This window comes from Panthera uncia, chromosome C2 (assembly GCF_023721935.1).
Source record: "Panthera uncia isolate 11264 chromosome C2, Puncia_PCG_1.0, whole genome shotgun sequence".
NCBI classification, from domain to species: Eukaryota; Metazoa; Chordata; class Mammalia; order Carnivora; family Felidae; genus Panthera; species Panthera uncia.
In genome coordinates, this window is record NC_064810.1 from 77624563 (window position 1) to 77636806 (window position 12244).

Consider the following 12244-nt stretch of genomic DNA (forward strand, 5'->3'; position numbering starts at 1 on the left):
TAAATTTCTGCAGCGTGCCCTGAGAATATGTCCTTCTCTACCCTCCAAAGGTTATTTGAGCAGTTTTTATCTTTCCCTTCTCACACCCATCCCGAGCTCCAAAATACAGAGGATGGATGGAGCAGATATAGGTAAAAGTCGCCTTTCTCGAGAGCAATTGTTTCTTAACCTTTCAAGGCTTGTTTAAACTCCTATTTGTAGTTTCAAGATGGGTTCAGTGCAGAAGGGGGACACACAGCCACTTTTCAAAGCTTAATCTATTAATATTTAACAACTGGTATTTGGAGAAAAGTTAATGAACTGCAGCTTCTACATGAACAACTCAGACCTCTTCCTAACAGAGCTACCAAAACTTTGATATTACATGCCTACAGAACATTCTTTTCTAACATATTTATCCACGAAAGTACAGGAAATATATCGGAACGGAATTTTTGCAGGAGTATTTTATGGACTAGAGAGGGACCAAAAGATGGGCAGGAGCCATTCATGTATTTTTGGCCACTACAGAGTTTTTTTTTTGTTTTCTAATTTTTTAATGTTTATTTATTTTTGAGAGAGATACAGTACAAGCAGGGGAGGGGCAGAGAGAGAGACACACACAGAATCCGAAGCAGCCTCCAGGCTCGGAGCTGTCAGCACAGAACCCGAAGCGGGGCTTGAATCCACGGACAGTGAGATCGTGACCAGAGCCGAGGTCAGATGCTTAACCGACTGAGCCACCCAGGCGCCCCCACTACTGTTTTTTTTTGTAACCATCTCTTTTGTAGGAATGAGAATAAAATCTAAACAAGTGGCTGCCATTCTGATCTAATTATAGAGGAGTTTCACAGGCTGTGCGTCACCCACCTTGTTTACACATGACATGTTCTTATTTGATGTGTGTGAATATTAGCTTTAAAAACCATATTAATGAAAAAAACATGTTAATGTAATACCATCATTTCCACTCAATTCTAAACTGTTAAGTCCTACAAATATGGGGCACAGCAAGAGACTTTAATGTTTTCAAAGGTCTCTGTAACTAAAGTCATGTTTAAGTTCAAGATCATAGAAATAACATACCAACACAATTACTGAAATATTCAGCAAAACAAATGTTTACAGTACTTTAAGTGCTGGTATAAAATCTTCTACAAAGTTGCTATAGTGCAGGGTCTGCAGTTAGGCCCACCGTATTGACTGTGTCACCTCTTTTTGGCGCAAGTCTTCTCATAGATGACATCGAATACAGCAGACCTAGCTGAGAAGTGCAGTTATGAGCTGGTTAGCCGCAAAAGAAAACTCACATCTTGCACATTTTGCAACTATCGTGCTTCCTTTGAATTTTTTTTCTGGCCTCTGTTTTCTTGACAAACTCAATGCAAATAACACTCTTTTGCCAAAAGTCTATCTTCTTCACACAGGTCCCCCAGAACAGTGGCATCTGGATACTATGGGTCCTGAGTTTCAAAAACCTCTAACTCACTTGATGTATTGTTAGGATTTTGTTGTCATCGTCGTAGCCTTGGATTATGTCATTTTGAGATCTTTCTGGGGAAGCTGAGAGATGCCCCCACCAAGTAGAGTTTGATCCCTTCAAAGCCAGGTAGCATGGCAGCATAGGGTAATGAAAAATTCAGCCAGTCAAGGGCTCGGAAACTGGAGAGAAGCCGTCCTGCCACATGCTAGCTGGGGACACCAAAAGAGTAGATAAGAACACACCATATCATGGACACGTAAACAATTGTTAAGTCTGAGTCTTCTGCGTTGCCCAGATCTTTGTGCTAGGACTTGAAAGGGAAAATTAGTGGTGCCTGGCTGGCTCAGTTGGTTGAGCGGCCAACTTTGGCTCAGGTCATGATCTCATAGTTCGAGAGTTCGAGCCCCGCGTTAGGCTCTATGCTGACAGCTCGAAGCCTGGAGCCTGCTTCAGATACCCTTTCTTTCTGCCCCTGCTTGTGCTCTGTCTCTCTCTCTCTCTCTCTCCAAAATAAAAACATACATTAAAAACTTAAAAAAAAAAAAAAGAAGAAAGGGAAAATTAAATCAAAAAAAGATAAAAGGATGGCAGTTCATTGCTTTGGCCATTTTTCAGGTTTTGGTGCTCGGGAAATACTTTTGTATTTCTTCCGTTGGGAGTAAAATCAACTGTAAACATTATTGGATAACTTGCCCATTAGCAATTCTTAAATACGAAGATGCCTATCCTCTCTTACCTCAGATAACTAGCTCTTCAAATGGTCAGTGGACACCAGGTTCAGCAAACTGCTATGCTAGCGTCTGTAAATAAAATAGGTAAATGTTACTCTTAGGTACTATGCTATATGTATCATTAATAATCATAAACTCTTCTATCTATATAGCAGTTTCTTGTTTTGCAAAACATTTTCACGTTTGTCATCTCATTTTACTCCATAACAACCCAGTGAAGAAGCAGGAAGAGAATCATCTGCTCACTTCACAGGTGAGGATACAGAAGCTCCAGGAGGAACAGAGAGAAGGAGAAGGGAACTAACATATTTCTCATGATTAACTTCACACACATACAGGGAATGAGTATCACTGTGTTCATTTTACAGATGTGGGAACCGAAGTTCAGGAAAGGCAGGTAACCCGCACAAGACTACACAGTATAGTATACAGCAGGGTATGAGTTTGGACTTTCTGGGCTCCACCTGTTGGCCCAGTGATCTTTCCTTTATATCTTAGTCTGTCCCGGGCTATTAGGTTGGGAAAACACAAACTCACTGACTTTATCCAGTAGGTTGGGGGGAGGAGGGAATAATAAAATGAAACCAGCTATTTGATTGACATGAGAAAGCAGCAAAAACACATGGGATTTAGAGCCAGTCAGACTTGTCTTCCTCTTAACAATGTCCTTGGGCAAGTTACTTACACTCTCTGAGTGTCAATTTCCTCATATGTAAATGGGGCTTATAATACCTACTTCATAGCCAAACCTCAGTTCAACTTTTTGGGGAAGATTTTCCTCCATTATTTCCTATCTGTAGATAATGGAAAGTGATGGTATACAAAACATTAATATTTCCTCATGTGAGCCCATGTTTATCTGATCAAAGGACAATGCGATAAACACACAATACTAGAGAATACCTGAGGGGGGAGAATTGCTTTGATCCGTATGCCTAGTTCTAAAGCACCTCAATATTAACTATGTGTATCTCACATGGCCTCACCCCAACAACAACAAAGAATATGTGTTTCCAAAGACAACACTTGAAAATTGAAAAATGAAGTGTCCCCTCAAGCCCAAGAAGCAAGAGATACGGCCTTAGGTGAAAGACCTCAGGTACATCTCAAGTAATTTTAAAGCTTGTACCTTTGTACCTAAAGTTTGCCCCTTAGGTTCAGAGAGATGAAGCTTCCAACAGAAGACCAAGGGAACTGAATACAGTGGACAGATTTATTGAGAAGTAGGAGACTTCTGGGAAGTTTTATTCATCTATCCCATTTTCATATAGGACTCAAATAAGATTAAGAGTAGGACATGGCTGATAGGATACTCTGCAAGAAATTCTTGTCATAAGCCACCCAAATCAAAACATTAATCATCTTTGTGACCAACTTTATCAACAAGGAAACCAAACTTTAAAGATCGTATGGTTAATATGGAGCAGGTAAAAATGCAACCTCAAATTCTGATACCAAAACCAGTAAGGACCCTTCTATTACATGATGCAGCCTCCCACTTGGGAGCATATACCATCTAAAAGTCGATTGTCAAAGCATCAAAACACATTTAGTATTGAGTCCTGCTTCCTTTGCAAGTGAAAGGAGACAGAGAAGACTTCACATCTGTGGTCTAACCAGAAGGTGACACATTACTAAGCTGGGGCAAAAGAAGTGTTCGATGCAGGGTTACCATGAAGACTTTCTCAGCTCTCCCCCAGGGCAGTTTCAGAGATGCAACCTTCTTGGCAAACTGTCAAAACACAAGCCACAGAAACAACAGAAGCCAGTGCCCCTGAATTCTCTCTCATCAATAAGTCTCATGTTAAATAGTAGAAAAGCTGAAGCCTCCTAGCTAAGAAGTTCACCGGCCCTCTTCACATGGTTGAATGTCATGTGTCCTCAGTAAACTCATGGGTATTACCTAATGCAATGGAGTTCTCCACTAGACCCATAAAGACATCTTGGACAAATGACAAACCCCACTCTAGCATGTTGCTAATAAACTCAGTTATCCTTAGTTGCCTCTGTATTTATGACCGCTGACCGAGACCCTGGCAGTCTGTACCCTTGGTCAAACCACCCATCCTCTCTCAAGAAAAACGTTCTCATTTTCAGAAGCAATTTCAACCCAAAATAAAGAAACTTGTATACTCACTATTTAATTTACAAAAATCAACCTATTAATTAAATATATACAAAAGCAAGACTCACCAGGCCTATTTGGAGCTGGTATAGAATAATTGATAATTTACACTCTATTTCAGGAAAACCAGCGGAGGGCAAATGAAGCCCATGAAGAAGAAAGAGAGGAAAGAAACATGGTGGGGAATAAGGAACAAAGGCAGAAAGGAATGGAAGGTTGTGAGAAATGAAGAGAGCAGAGACAACCATTCCAATAGGTTTTTCACAAACCACGGTACCTTCTAAACCGAAACCTGCACCCCAGGACAATTTTTAAGCAACACAATCCAAGAAAGATGAACTTAACCTTACAAACACAACCAACTGACATCAGAATCACTGTACCCAATGTAAAGATACCTCTTAATACTTGATATTTTACAAGTGCTATAGGACCAATGAACATAATATGACAGAGCCTTGTAAAACCCTGAACTAAGAAAATTAATGCAATTAATAGGTAACTTGCTAGCTCTGTGTTCGCAGATATCCTTTCTGATTACGTGAGTGTTGTTCTGAAAAGAAGAGCTGAATGAGAATTGAGCTCCTGGGTTCTGCTCTTAGCACTCTAATCCCCAAGTCTTTTGAATTAGAAATTGTATAAAATGGCTTTCTTTTTTTTTTTTTCCCACTCTTCATAGGTCTTGACCACAGTTATCCCTAAACCACTTACTTGTGAAAAGGCCAAAAATTATTTTTTCTGGATTTTGTGCATTTGCCTAAGTTTTAGGTAGTGGTAGCGGTGGGGTGAAAGGATCGGTAAGATCTCTTTAAATGAAATTATTTCCTTGTTTAAACTAAATCGTATACTAGATTTGCCTCCATTAAACAATGTCATAATCTCTAACATGATCATTAGGAATTCTATCTCTGAAAACAACTGAAATGTTAGACCAGGCCAAAGGCATTAAGTAACAAACACTGAAAGGTTTCTACTCCCATCATCAGATCAGGTACAAAGAGCATTTTTAAATGCACTCCAGCACATTTTTAAATGCACTCTCTCACCCGCCACCCTAAGATACTTATCAAGAATACAACATATTCCATGGCTTATGAATGATTTGGTTGTCTCATTAAAGTAATGTTTGCCAGTATTTAATTGCTTCCCTCCCTGATTTTAATTTCCTCACCTGTCAGCATCTATCAGAGGCACTGAGATCTTCTGACATCCTGGCTGATTGTGTTGAAATTAATCAGATTTTTAAAAACTAAATTGTTTTGGCCTAAAGGTAATGCTCAGCTTCTTAATGTGATATTTATAAGGGTTCTATCAATGGAACTTATAATCTAGAAATTAAATGACAGGCTTTAGGAATCCTAAGGAAAAATATAAGTGGCTTACACATTTCCAGCAGTGGACTTCAGAAGGTCAGTACTTTAAAAAAAAAAAATCAATCAACAAGTGTTTACTGAACACATAGCACTTGCCTGCGGTCACTTTTGGGCTAAACGGGAGACAGTGAGACATGAAGCTACCTTAGAAAGCTTGGAGAAACAGGTAAAAATTAAGTTGAGCTCATTTCGACTGAAGTCGCTAACAATCTGGTCAATCAAAAGGTGCATTTTGTGTGTACGATTGTGACCAGCTACATACATTATGCTCTCACACAGATTAATGATTTTATTCTTCATCTCAATCCAGTGAGGTGGAGTTAGTGTCAGTGTTAGTAATAGCAGCAATATTCCCATATGACAAGTAACAAAGCTGAGGCACAGAGTGGTAGAGGGACACAGTCCTAGACGCCTCGTTATGGGCAGACCTGGTCATGTGATCTAGAGAAAATCAGAAAATACAGCATGATCATCTTGGAATAAAAAGAGAAAAATTCTTTGCAAATCCTCCACACGTAATTATTCAATGATAATTCTTGTGCTCTTATCTATCAGTGGCAGTGCTTAAGACACTCAGGAAACCCACAAGCATAAGCTGTTCTATAAGAAGTAAATGAAATCAAGGATTGAGAAATACTTTGTAATGTATCATATTATCATGAGATTATTTTTTCTGTATATGTGTTACTATTGCTATGGTGGAACGTGGAAATAGGCATCCTTGTGGTAATTAGGTCCCAATAGCAAACCTGTAATATCATCACATCTATCTTTCAGTTATTCTGTTGGTTGTAAGACCCCTAAAAGAAACGGAAGTATGAAAAACATTGGATGCATACAATTGGAGGGAAGAAGAGAGTCAAGGGTAACACAAGCAGTTGGGTTTCACACAACTGGCTTAATAACCAAACACAATCTAAACCCTTGTAAAGGTCTTATCTTCCCAGGGGACTTTAAGACCCTTACTCAGACTTTAAGTACGCCCCCTGCTGTGAAGCTTTTCCCAATCTAGAAAGGTTTGGGGAAGCAGCCCATCTCATAATGCCTGGATCCATATCTAAATCACTAAAGTTAATATACTGTCTTATCATTTTTATTGATTGTGTGCCTTGAGGAGAGAAATCTTTGTCTAACTCAGTTTCTTGAACCTCAAATCCAGAATCTGATCTTGAGTACTCAAGAATATGTTCCACGAATGAATGCATGAATACATAAAAACAGAGTTTTATGTAATTCCTAGAGCACCTAGCTCAATGCGTATCATAGAAGTGTTCAGTAAATGTTGTTTGAATTGACATTAATTGGACATTTAATTTAAAAAATGTATTATTCAACTGAGTAACCCTAACAGCTACTGAGTAAAGGGTTCAATGAGGAGTTAAGTAACATGCAATGACCCAGTCATCATTAACCCATTAAAGGGTGAACAAATGTTTTCCACAAGAGGAATAATAAAAGCTGAATATACATGTAAAGATGTAGGCAACAGTTGAGAAAATTCATGTAGATAAAAACAGTATTTGTCAAAAAAAAATGTTAAGGTCTAGACAAACTTGCAAAATAAAAGGGGACATGAATCAAGAAGAAATAGGTTTTTTTTTTGTTTTGTTATTTTAGGATTGTAGGTATGAATAAAATCTAAAAAGAAAGGACTGGAGAAAGATATGTAGAGAGAAGAGGGAGAAATTCTTAAAATAATGAATTCTAAAAATCATGTCATGTATATGAAAAAGAAAAAGAAATCACTGGAAACAATCAACAAAACTCAAAGACAGCCTACTGACTGGGAGAAGATATTTGCAAATGGCATATCCAATACAGGGTTAGAATCTAAAATATACGAAGAACTTGTATCAACACCAAATAAACCCAAACAATCCAATTAAAAAATGGGCAGGAAACATGAACAACCATTTCTCCAAAGAAGACACACAGATGGCCAACAGACACATGAAAAGATGCTCCACATCACTCAATGTCAAGGAAATGCAAATCAAGACTGCAATGAGATAACATGTCACACGAGTCAGAATGGCTGAAATCAAAAACACAAGAAACAAGTGTTGGTGAGGATGTGGAGAAAAAGGAACGCTTTTGCACTGTTGGTGGGAAAGCACACTGGTGCAGCCACTGTGGAAAACAGTAAAAAGGTTCCTCAAAAAATTAAAAATAGAATTATCATATGATCCAATAACTCCACTACTGGTTATTTACCCAAAGAATACAAAAGCACTAATTTGAAAAGATATATGCACCCCTATGGTTATTGCAGCATTATTTACAATAGCCAAATTATGAAAGTAGCCCAAGTGTCTATAGATATATGAATGGATAAAGACAAGGTGGTACATACACACATACATATACACACCCAAAAGCATATTGTTTGGTCACAAAAAAGAACAAAATCTTGCCATCTGCAACAACATGCATGGATCTAGAGAGGATAATGCTGAGTGAAGTAAGCGATTCAGAGAAAGACAAATATCATATCATCTCACTCACCTGTGAAATGGAAGAACTAAAACAAATGAACAGAGAAAAAAAGAGACACACCAGGAACAAGAAACAGACTCTTAACTACACAGAACGAATAGAGGGTTACCAGAGGGAGGGGCTTTGGGGGATGGGTGAAACAGGTGAACGGAATTAAGAGCACACTTATCATGATGAGCACTGAGTAATGTATAGAATTGTTGAATCACTGTATTGTACACATGAAACTAACACTGTAGGTTAACTATACTGGGATAAAATTTTTTTTTAACCATTGGAAAGATCAAAGACAAAAAGTTAATCAAGGTAAAAGTAGTATTTATTAAACACACTGTGTTTCTGTAACTGAGCTAAACATTTTGCATACCTTACTCCTTAAAAATATTGTCAGAAGTCATTACTATATCCATTTTGCCTCTGAATAAACCAAAGCTCAGAACAATTAACTAATCTGATTGAGTTCACCCACCTAGTAAGTTATGGTACTAGAATTTATATCCTAGCTATTTTTCTTTAATTATTGAAGTACAGTTGATACACAGTGTTACATTAGTCCCAAGGTCACAACATAGTGATTAGACAACTCTATAAATCATGCTAACACGTAGCTACCACTTGTCGCCATGCAATGCTATTACAACACCATTGACTATATCCCCTATGGAGATCCTATCTCTCAGACCCACACACTCATTCTGTTTCCAGTATGTAACAAAGAAGCGCACCTAAAAGAGAACTTCAGAGGTGAATGGCATGGCAGAAATCTAGAAAGTGATGTGAACACAGGGATGGGATAAAGGCTATAAGCATCCAAACCTGTTTAAATCCTAAGATAGAGGTAGCAAGAAAGGAAGGGGATGGAGGGATTATAGCTACCCTCGAGAACCTGGGGACTGACGGTTCATGCACGTTACGCTTGTGCAAAATATGCAATGCTAGAACTCTTAGGGCTGAAACAGTGAAAACTCCAGTTCCTGAGCAATGGAGAGGAGAACTTTAAAGTGATGGGCATTGAGGAGGGCACCTGTTGGGATGAGCACTGGGTGTTGTATGGAAACCAATTTGACAATAAATTTCATAGTAAAAAAATAAAAATAAATAAAAATAAATAAAAATTGAAAAAAATAAAAATAAAATGAAATGAAATAAAAAATAAAATAATAAAATAAAATAATAAAATAAAATAATAAAATAAAATAATAAAATAAAATAAAATAAAATAAAATAAAATAAAATAATAAAAAACATGAAGCTGCCCAGCAGCAGAACAAACTGCTTCACAAAGAATTGGAAGTGCCCAAGTAGAGGCTCAATGGCCATCTGTCAGGGAAGGCATGCGTAACATCCTGGCAGTGGGAGGGAGTCAGCATTAGAAGATGGGCCACTGCAGCTCTGCGTTTCAGAGATTTAGCTGCCCAATGCTGAGAGACAAACAACAGCTCCAAGCTCCAGATACAAATTTGAAGAATGGCCTTTGAAGAAGAGACCCCGGGGTAAAAATAGCATCCATGCAGCACACCCATGGGGCAGTGAGAATATGCCAAGCATGAGACAGTCCCCACGCTCAAGAAGTTCAGACAAGGCAGAAAACGCATTTCGAAAAGTTAAAAAAGAACTGCTGGGAGGCAGTTTGGGAGGCTCATAAATGGCTAGACAAAGCCATAACCAGAAGTCTCAGAAAGAAAGAGGAAAAGCTAAACGGTTCACAGGAAACTAAGTTTTATGGAAAGAAAAGAAGTCATCGAAGGCTTAAGTTTAGGGAAGAGCTGATTCACAGAAGTAAGCAAAGGTCAAAGCAGATCTCACTTTTGGGTAATCAAAACAGACATGGAGGAAGAAGCAGAAGAATGTTAGAAAACAAAGTTAAAAAAAACCAAAAGCTCACCGGTGGGAGAGAGCAATGAGATGTTGGGTGAGGAATAGGAAAGAAAAAAATGAGATCGTTCAAAAGAACATTCAACATATTTGAAAATGAGAGAACAATCCATTTGAGAGTGTGCAAGCCTACTTTCACAGTCTGCCAGATTCATTCACTTTCAAACACTGCAACCTGTCTAAACCCGACCCCCCAAAAGCTACTCGAGACAGGAGAGAGTTATTGAAGAGAAAACATGATGTCTGGGTCCGGTTCAATGGCCTGTCTCGGCAACCGTCATTACAATTTCAGGCTGAGCAGTTTTTATTGAAGAAAACAGATCGCATAAAATATTAACACAAGCAAAAGCAAAGGTAAAGGGCAATTTGTATTGGACGACCTCCCTCCCACAGGAAGGAAAAAAAAAAAAAAAATAAGGGAGAGAATTTTATTAGAAAAGTGGGGAGGCAGGAGGTGGTCCCGTAAGATGACTTCTCTGTGACAGTGAGGATCATGGGTATGTAGGCAGTTTCCTTTGCTGTGACTGCCAGCTAATCCAGGTAAAGAAGGAAGTGGCCGCTTCAGCCCAAACTCCCGGAGTCTTTTTTTTCCCCCACAAAGCTGGGATTCTAAACCAGAAAATGGACAAGCACTCAACTGCTCCTTCAACTTCTCTCAGGTCTTGCCAAAGACAAAACCTGTTCTGTTTAAAAAGGCAGCAGTGGTCACTATTGAAAAGCAGGAGAGTGAGCAGCGGTGCAGTGGTGAGCACAGAGTGTGGAAAATATGCAAAAGGTTTAATAAACACACCGAAAAAATATATGGAAATCTTCCCAAATAAATACAATAATGATATACCTTTGACATCGCATATTCACAAAAGAAATTCAGAAACATCTACCTTGAGATCCCGGAGACTGGTACAGGAACTCAAAAGAAAAAATGGGAACACACTAACACCTGGATTCTTGCCCCAGCTCAGCCACTAACCAGCGCAGCGGTCCCAGGTAGGTCGCTTTCAGCTCCGCTCGCCTAAAAAAGCCAAAAGACAGGATTAGATCAGTGGCTCTCAATGCGCATGGTGCATCTTTTTCACAGTGTTGACATTTGCGTCAACGGTGCGAAAGCAATCAAGAGTGGGGCGGGGTGGGGGGACATGGCCAGAGTCTTCACAGGAATCAAGCAGTGGCACCAAAATGTCCTGACAGCTGCTTCACTTTTCACCACCAGGTACCCACAGTCAAGGGAACACGGGGCTCGTTTCATTTAAAACTGTCCTCCATGCATTAAAAGTTAATTTTGTTAAACTCAATCCTTGAACACATCTTTTTAATATTCCATGTGACAAAATAGAAAGGAGGCAAGAACATCTTCTGCTGAATCCCAAACCACAATGGTTGTCTCCAAGAAAGGCACTTGTGTGACTGCTGGAATCGAGGGCTGAGCTAACAGCTCGTTGCACAGAACATCATTTTTTAAAAATTTTTTTTAATGTGTATTCATTTTTGAGAGACAGAGAGAGACAGAGCATGAGTGGGGAAGGGGCAGGGAGAGAGGGAGACACAGAATCTGAAGCAGGCTACAGGCTCTGAGCCATCAGCACAGATCCTGATGCAGGGCTCGAACCCACGAACTGCGAGATCATGACCTAAGCCGAAGTCGGACGCTCAGCCGGCTGAGCCACCCAGGTGCCCCAACATCATTTTTATTTGAAAGAATGACTGACAAATTGTGGTCATTCAGACTTGGTGATGACAAACATAAACCAAGAGAGCCTATCATTTCAAGGAAAACAATTAAAGGTATCTGTTGCCAGTGATAAAAATCAGTTTTCAAGTGAAAATTAGAACTTCAAAAACCCTGCATCTGCTATTGTATACTTGACATATTCCTAATAATTAAAATATGTTTTTGATGAAAGCAGTGGCGATATTAACGAATGGGATTTTTTTGTTGTTGTTACGGAATGAAACTTATCGATATTTGAAAGATATGCATAACTCAGTGAACCCGTATTTTCCAAATGAGCAATCTATGGTGTTACACAGAGGTGCGGAGCGATTCAAACTGAGTAGAAGACCAATGAATTTTAATATAACAGAGTATAAAGAAATTTATTGATACGATTTCAGGTTTCACATTAGGAAACCACCACTTGTCAAGTTTTAGTGTAGTATAAAAAAAAAAAAAAGAAAATCCACA

At 38.9% G+C, this 12244-nt stretch overlaps 1 protein-coding gene across 7 annotated transcripts in view; it reads right to left on the reverse strand.

The window, feature by feature from the left end:
- The window catches only part of LPP (LIM domain containing preferred translocation partner in lipoma), a 679983-nt gene that overhangs the window by 502873 nt on the left and 164866 nt on the right, over positions 1-12244 (reverse strand). For 6 of the 7 annotated variants that reach the window (XM_049629513.1, XM_049629514.1, XM_049629515.1 and 3 more), the window contains 2 exons: positions 10944-11074; positions 2199-2262 (listed from right to left, as the gene is read on the reverse strand). The gene's annotated coding sequence lies outside the window, so the exon portion shown is untranslated. The remainder of the gene's footprint in view (positions 1-2198; positions 2263-10943; positions 11075-12244) is intronic. The other variant, XM_049629520.1, reaches the window with a different exon arrangement.